Source organism: Eriocheir sinensis, chromosome 11 (assembly GCF_024679095.1).
Source record: "Eriocheir sinensis breed Jianghai 21 chromosome 11, ASM2467909v1, whole genome shotgun sequence".
NCBI classification, from domain to species: domain Eukaryota; kingdom Metazoa; phylum Arthropoda; class Malacostraca; order Decapoda; family Varunidae; genus Eriocheir; species Eriocheir sinensis.
The window spans coordinates 10,975,084-10,983,460 of record NC_066519.1 but is presented as its reverse complement, the minus strand read 5'-3'; positions in this window follow the sequence as shown (position 1 = coordinate 10,983,460).

The following is an 8,377-nucleotide window of genomic DNA, read 5'->3' as shown; positions in this document are numbered from 1 at the left end:
CCCCGCCTCCTGCGTCAGTGTGCCAAAGAACTCGCTCTTCCCTCTCCAAGATGTTCAACCAATGCCTTCATACCTCCACCTGGCCGCAGAAGTGGAAGACTAGCCATGTTGTTCCTGTGCACAAGAAGAACGACCGAACGGACGTGAGGAACTACAGGCCGGTGTCCCTCCTATCAGCAGTGGCAAAAGTGTTGGAGGAATAGTGGCTGAGCGGATCACTAGACACCTGGATAGGCACTATCTGTTGAGTGCCAGGCAGTTCGGCTTCAGGAAAAACCGGTCAGCAGCCGATCTCCACCTACTACTATCCAACGAATGGAGTTCACAGCTGGACCAAGGAAGAGCCACTGCTGCTCTGGCACTAGACATTGAGGGCGCATTTGACCGAGTGTGGCACACCGCCCTATTAGAAAAAATGAGAGCAGCCGGATTGGAGGAAAGCTTCTGTGCCTGATGGAAAATTACCAGAGGAACGCCACCTTCAAGTGGTCCTGAATGGGCACAAGTCCTCCCACAACGGATCCACGCCGGCGTGCCACAAGGCAGCGTCATCGGGCCACTTCTATGGAACATATACATAAATGACCTCCTCCATCTTGTTCCTAGTGCCAAAGCGTTCGCCGATGACATCACTTTGACTCACAAAATAGAGCCAGGAGGAGAGGCCCAGGCAGCACGCCAACTAAGAGCCACACTCCGGCGAATTGCAGATTGGGGAGTAAGTGGCAAGTTAAGTTTGCCCCAGCAAAACTCAGCTGCTGGTAGTGGCCAGGACACCTGTGGATCTCCAGCTTGAATTTGAGGGACTCAAGCTGACGCCACGTGAGGAAGTGGAGGTGCTGGGCCTCACATATGACTCCAGGCTGACCTTCCGCACGCACATCCAGCAGCTGGCAAGGGCAGCCTCACGGAAGCTGACGTCCCTACGCAGAATCTCCTGGCTGATGGACAGTCGAGGGCGCGAGGTCTTATACAAGGCACAAATCCGATCCTCCCTTGAGTATTCGTGCCTAACGTGGGGGGGAGCTGCCAGTACCCATCTCGCGCTCCTCGACAAGATCCAGGAGAGGGCGTGGAGGATCATCACTGCTCGACAACCGGAGCACCTACCGACCCTGCAGACCCTCCAACACCGGCGAGACGTGGCCGGCCTCACCACTCTGTACAAAATACAGCAGGAGGGAGTGGAGCACCTGAGGACGCAGCGTCCTCAGGGAGGTGACAGCTAACACCCGGTCAGCGGAGGCGGCACCCACGGCTCTGGTGGTGCAGCGATGCCGGACGACTCACTACCAGAGGCAGTTTATAAACACTTACGTGCATATATGGAACCGTCTCCTTGCGTCCGGTCAGCTGCCTCAGCAGTTCACACACCGGCAACAATATAAACTGTTTGTGAACCAGTGGCTGAACAATTTGTGAACAGGTTAGGCTTTAAGATAGGGGATACCAACTATGTTCCCTTTAGCCTACAAACTAGTGCCGCCATATAATGTAATGTTATAGGTACTAGGCCCTGATGTAACCAAGTGTCTGTGTAAATAAAAAAAAAAAAAAAAAAAAAAAAGTATTCTAAAAAAAGGGAGGAAGGGAGATTAAGAATAATGTGTGCGTTGAGGAAGGGAAGAAGGGAGAAAAGGAAGGTTCTGTATGATAAAAAATGAGAAGAGAGAAAAGATAGGCAGAGGAAGGGAAGAGGAGAGAAAAGTAAGGATGAAAGAAGAGAAAAGGAAAAATCAAGGTCCAGAGAAAAGGAAAAATCAAGGTCCATCTCCGTCCAAGGAAAGGAAGATAAGAGAAAATGAAGGCGAAGAAAGGAGGAAGGGAGAAAAGAATGTACGTCCAATCCCATACTGAGGAAAGAGGAAAAAAGAAAGCGTTCACCACATCCACCTGTCAAACACCACTTCCATTTTTCAAACACCACATCCACCTTTCAAACAACACATCCACTTTTCAAACACCACATCCACCTGTCAACCACCACATCCACTTTTCAAACACCACATCCACCTGTCAAACACCACATCCACTTTTCAAACACCACATCCACTTTTCAAACACCACATCCACCTTTCAAACACCACATCCACTTTTTAAACACCACATCCACTTTTCAAACACCACATCCACTTTTCAAACACCACATCCACCTCTCAAACACCACATCCACCTTTCAAGCACCACATCCACTTTTCAAACACCACATCCACTTTTCAAACACTACATCCACTTTTCAAACACTATATCCACCTTTCAAACACCACATCCACCTTTCAACCACCACATCCACTTTTCAAACATCACATCCACCTTTCAAACACTACATCCACTTTTCAAACACCACATCCACCTTTCAAACACCACATCCACTATTCAAACACCACATCCACCTTTCAAACACCACATCCACCTTTCAAACACCACATCCACTTTTCAAACACCACATCCACCTTTCAAACACCACATCCACCTTTCAAACACCACATCCACTTTTCAAACACCACATCCACCATTCAAACACCACATCCACTTTTCAAACACCACATCCACTTTTCAAACACCACATCCACCTTTCAAACACCACATCCACCTTTCAAACACCACATCCACTTTTCAAACACCACATCCACCTTTCAAACACCACATCCACCTTTCAAACACCACATCCACCTTTCAAACACCACATCCACTTTTCAAACACCACATCCACTTTTCAAACACCACATCCACCTTTCAAACACCACATCCACTTTTCAAACACCACATCCACCTTTCAAACACCACATCCACCTTTCAAACACCACATCCACCTTTCAAACACCACATCCACCTTTCAAACACCACATCCACCATTCAAACACCACATCCACCTTTCAAACACCACATCCACCTTTCAAACACCACATCCACCTTTCAAACACCACATCCACTTTTAAAACACCACATCCACTTTTAAAACACCACATCCACTTTTAAAACACCACATCCACCTTTCAAACACTACATCCACTTTTAAAACACCACATCCACTTTTAAAAGACCACATCCACTTTTCCAGCACCACATCCACTTTTAAAACACCACATCCACCTTTAAAACACTACATCCGCTTTTAAAACACCACATCCACCTTTCAAACACTACATCCACTTTTAAAACACCACATCCACCTTCAAAACACCACATCCACCTTTCAAACACCACATCCACCTTTCAATCACCACATCCGCTTTTCAAACACCACATCCACTTTTCAAACACCACATCCACTTTTCAAACACCACATCCACTTTTCAATCACCACATCAACTTTTCAAACACCACATCCACCTTTCAAACACCACATTCACCTTTCAAACACCATATCCACCTTTCAAACACCACATCCACTTTTCAAACACCACATCCACCTTCCAAACATCACATCCACTTTTTAAACACTATGCCCTCTATGGCCTCAACTCTCAGAAGGCTTATGGACCTGATGGAGTGCCTCCTATTGTCCTTAAAAACTGTGCTTTTGTGCTGACACCCTGCCTGATCAAACTCTTTCGTCTCTGCCTATCAACATCTATCTTTCCTTCCTGCTGGAAGTATGCCTTTATACAGCCTGTGCCTAAGAAGGGTGACCGCTCCAATCCCTCAAACTACCGCCCAATAGCTTTACTTTCATGTCTATCTAAAGCTTTTGAATCAATCCCTAACCGAAAGATTCAAAAGCACCTTTCCACTTCTAATCTTCTGTCTGATCGCCAGTATGGATTCCGCAAGGGACGTTCTACTGGCGATCTTCTTGCTCTCTTAACTGACTCTTGGCTATCCTCGCTTAGCAGTTTCGGTGAAACTTTTTCTGTTGCGCTAGACATCGAAAGCTTTCGATAGAGTCTGGCACCAGTCTTTACTTTCTAAACTGCCCTCTTTCGGATTCTATCCCTCTCTCTGTTCCTTTATCTCCAGTTTCCTTTCCGATCGTTCTATCTCTGCGGTGGTAGACGGTCACTGCTCTTCCCCTAAACCTATCAACAGTGGCGTTCCACAGGGCTCTGTCCTATCACTCACTCTCTTCCTGCTATTCATCAATGATCTTCTTTCCATAACAAACTGTCCTGTCCACTCGTACGCCGACGACTCCACTCTGCATTATTCAACTTCTTTCAATAGAAGACCTTCTCAACAGGAAGTACACGACTCCAGACTGGAGGCTGCAGAACGCTTAACCTCAGACCTTGCTATCATTTCCGATTGGGGCAGAAGGAACCTTGTGTCCTTCAATGCCTCAAAAACTCAATTTCTCCACCTATCAACTCGACACAATCTTCCAAACACCTATCCCCTATTCTTCGACAACACTCAGCTGTCACCGTCTTCAACACTAAACATCCTCGGTCTATCCTTAACTCAAAATCTCAACTGGAAACTTCATATCTCCTCTCTCGCTAAATCAGCTTCCTCGAGGGTGGGCGTTCTGTATCGTCTCCGCCAGTTCTTCTCCCCCGCGCAGTTGCTATCCATGTACAGGGGTCTTGTCCGCCCTCGTATGGAGTATGCATCTCACGTGTGGGGGGGCTCCACCCACACAGCACTTCTGGACAGAGTGTAGGCTAAGGCTCTTCGTCTCATCAGCTCTCCTCCTCCTACTGATAGTCTTCTACCTCTTAAATTCCGCCTCTCTTTTTATCTTCTATCGATATTTCCACGCTGGCTGCTCTTCTGAACTTGCTAACTGCATGCCTCCCCCTCTCCCGCGGCCCCGCTGCACACGACTTTCTACTCATGCTCATCCCTATACTGTCCAAACCCCTTATGCAAGAGTTAACCAGAATCTTCACTCTTTCATCCCTCACGCTGGTAAACTCTGGAACAATCTTCCTTCATCTGTATTTCCTTCTGCCTATGACTTGAACTCTTTCAAGAGGAGGGTATCGGGACACCTCTCCTCCCGAATTTGACCTTACTTTTGGCCACCTCTTTTGATTCTTGTATGGGAGCAGCGATTAGCGGGCTTTTTTTTTTTATTATTGTTTTCTTTCTTTTTGTGCCCCTGAGCTGCCTCCTTTGTTGTAAAAAAGAAAAAAAAAACACCACATCCACCTTTCAAACACCACATCCACCTTTCAAATACCACATCCACCTTTCAAACACCACATCCACCATTCAAACACCACATCCACTTTTCAATCACCACATCCACTTTTCAAACACCACATCCACTTTTCAAACACCACATCCACTTTTCAAACACCACATCCACTTTTCAAACACCACATCCACCATTCAAACACCACATCCACTTTTCAAACACCACATCCACCTTTCAAACACCACATCCACCATTCAAACACCACATCCACTTTTCAAACACCACATCCACCTTTCAAACACAACATCCACCATTCAAACACCACATCCACTTTTCAAACACCACATCCACCTTTCAAACACCACATCCACTTTTCAAACACCACATCCATCTTTCAAACACCACATCCACTTTTCAAACACCACATCCACCTTTCAAACACCAAATCCACTTTTCAAACACCACATCCACCTTTCAAACACCACATCCACCTTTCAAACACCACATCCACCATTTAAACACCACATTCACTTTTCAAACACAACATCCACCATTCAAACACCACATCCACTTTTCAAACACCACATCCACTTTTCAGACACCACATCCACCATTCAAACGCCACATCTACTTTTCAAACACCACATCCACCTTTCAAACACCACATCCACCATTCAAACACCACATCCACTTTTCAAACATCACATCCACTTTTCAAACACCACATCCACCTTTCAAACACCACATCCACCATTTAAACACCACATTCACTTTTCAAACACCACATCCACCTTTCAAACACCACATCCACTTTTCAAACACCACATCCACCTTTCAAACATCACATCCACTTTTCAAACACCACATCCACCTTTCAAACACCACATCCACCTTTCAAACACCACATCCACCATTTAAACACCACATTCACTTTTCAAACACAACATCCACCATTCAAACACCACATCCACTTTTCAAACACCACATCCACTTTTCAGACACCACATCCACCATTCAAACGCCACATCTACTTTTCAAACACCACATCCACCTTTCAAACACCACATCCACCATTCAAACACCACATCCACTTTTCAAACATCACATCCACTTTTCAAACACCACATCCACCTTTCAAACACCACATCCACCATTTAAACACCACATTCACTTTTCAAACACCACATCCACCTTTCAAACACCAAATCCACTTTTCAAACACCACATCCACCTTTCAAACATCACATCCACTTTTTAAACACCACATCCACCTTTCAAACACTACATCCACTTTTCAAACATGCTACACAACCAACACTTCTGTAAACACACTTCTCTTTCCCTTGATAATGTACACACAATACATACACATACCTACACACACACAAACTTCAAAGCATTATTGTCGATTAGAGCAACTCCACAATTTCCGCTGACATCGCACACCACCGCTTCACGACCCGACACCTTCAGAAAGACAACACTTCAATCGATGGGTTACGCAATTGCTTAAGCACTTCAGTTGACGGACATACGAGACGAGACGCTTTCATCCGATCCTGCATAGTGGGTTTCAATTCCGATGTTATTACCGCGAAGTTAAAATCGCTTTCCTCAGCCTTCTCTTCCCTTGCTCATCCTTTCCTCAGATTCCTTTTTTCTCTCCCTTTCATCTCTTTCCTCTTCCTCTTCCTTTTCTCCTCTTCCTCATCCATTTCTTCGCCTTCTTTTGCATCTCTATCCTTCCTCACCATTCTTAACCCTTCCTCAACCTTGTCTTCTACTCGTTCTCCTTCTCTCCCCTTCCTCATTCTTCTGCATCCTTCTGTTCCTTCTCTCATCCTTGTCTTTCTTTGACTCTGCCATGTGAGAGAGAGAGAGAGAGAGAGAGAGAGAGAGAGAGAGAGAGAGAGAGAGAGAGAGAGAGAGAGAGAGAGAGAGAGAGAGAGAGAGAGAGAGAGTAAAGTAACTAACGCGATAGGGTCCCATTTGGTAAGGTTTTTAGTACTCTCGCATTATTAATTAACTCTACGTCGTGATAATGAAAAAAAAAAGGATCTGAGCCACGACCCGAAACCAAATGAAGCTTCCTGTGTTAAAGGATCGAATCGCCTTTAGATAGATAGATAGATAGATAGATAAATATAGATAGATAGATAGATATGAAGAGAGTAGTAAATTCGATGACCACCAACACACACACACACACACACACACACACACACACACACACACACCGTAAGCGCCCCACCCTCCACGTAATGGGGGGAGGGGAGGGGGAGGGGAGGGGAGGCGACTTCCACCATACAGCCACACCATTAATTTTCTCCCCTTCTCCCTATCTCCCTCTTCTCTCCCTTCCTCCCTCTCACTCTTCTTTCTCTCGTCCTTCATGCTCCCTCTCTACTTTCGCCTTTCCTCCTTGCCTCCCTTCCTATCTTCCGGGAGGAGGAGGAGGAAGATGGGGAAGGACGCGTTAATAAGAGAGGACAGGGAAGAAGGGATGAACTGGAGAGAAAGGAGGAGGATGAGCAGGAGGAGGAAGGAAAGAGGAAGAGGAAGTAGGGAGAGCTGAAGCACGGAAGCACTCTAAGAAATTAAACGAGAACAGCAAAAAAAAAAAAAAAGGGGGGGGGGAAATAAAGGAAGAGAAAGCACACACGAAGATCACATACAAAATGTCGATGAGAAAGCTAAGCAGAGAAAAGGTAAAGAATAAGAAAAAGAAAAAAAATCATGTACGTCTTCACCCTTTGGTAAGAAATTAAACGAGAACAGCAAACAAAGAAAAAAAGAAAAAGAAAAAAGGAAAACACGATCACATACAAACACGTCTTTGAGGAAGTAAATTAAAGAAAAGATAAAGAAGAAGAAAAAAGAAACATGTACGTTCTTACCCTAAAAAAATTTAAATGAGAACGGAAAAAAAATAAAGGAACAAAATGACGGAAGATCACTTCTTTTTCTTTTTTACATTTCGACCTATGGTGCCGGTAGGCTTTCTTGGTGGGGCCTGGTGGTCGGCCCCAGCCCGTTATGGCGCAGGCAAGTGTTTATAGAGGCGCCATCCTGCTTTGGCTCATGTTTCCCCCGGAGCTCATCTTTGAGCCTGTCTTTATAGAGAGAATCTAGAGTCCGGGTTGATAGATGACCTTCAGGGTAGCATGTGATTTGTCTTTGTCTAAGGCCACTCGGCGGTGACTGAAAAATCCCAGCCGTGGTGGCGGGTAGGACTCGAACTCGCGTCCAGGACCCGCGTCCTCCTGGACGCAGTGCCGGCACGCATACCACTCA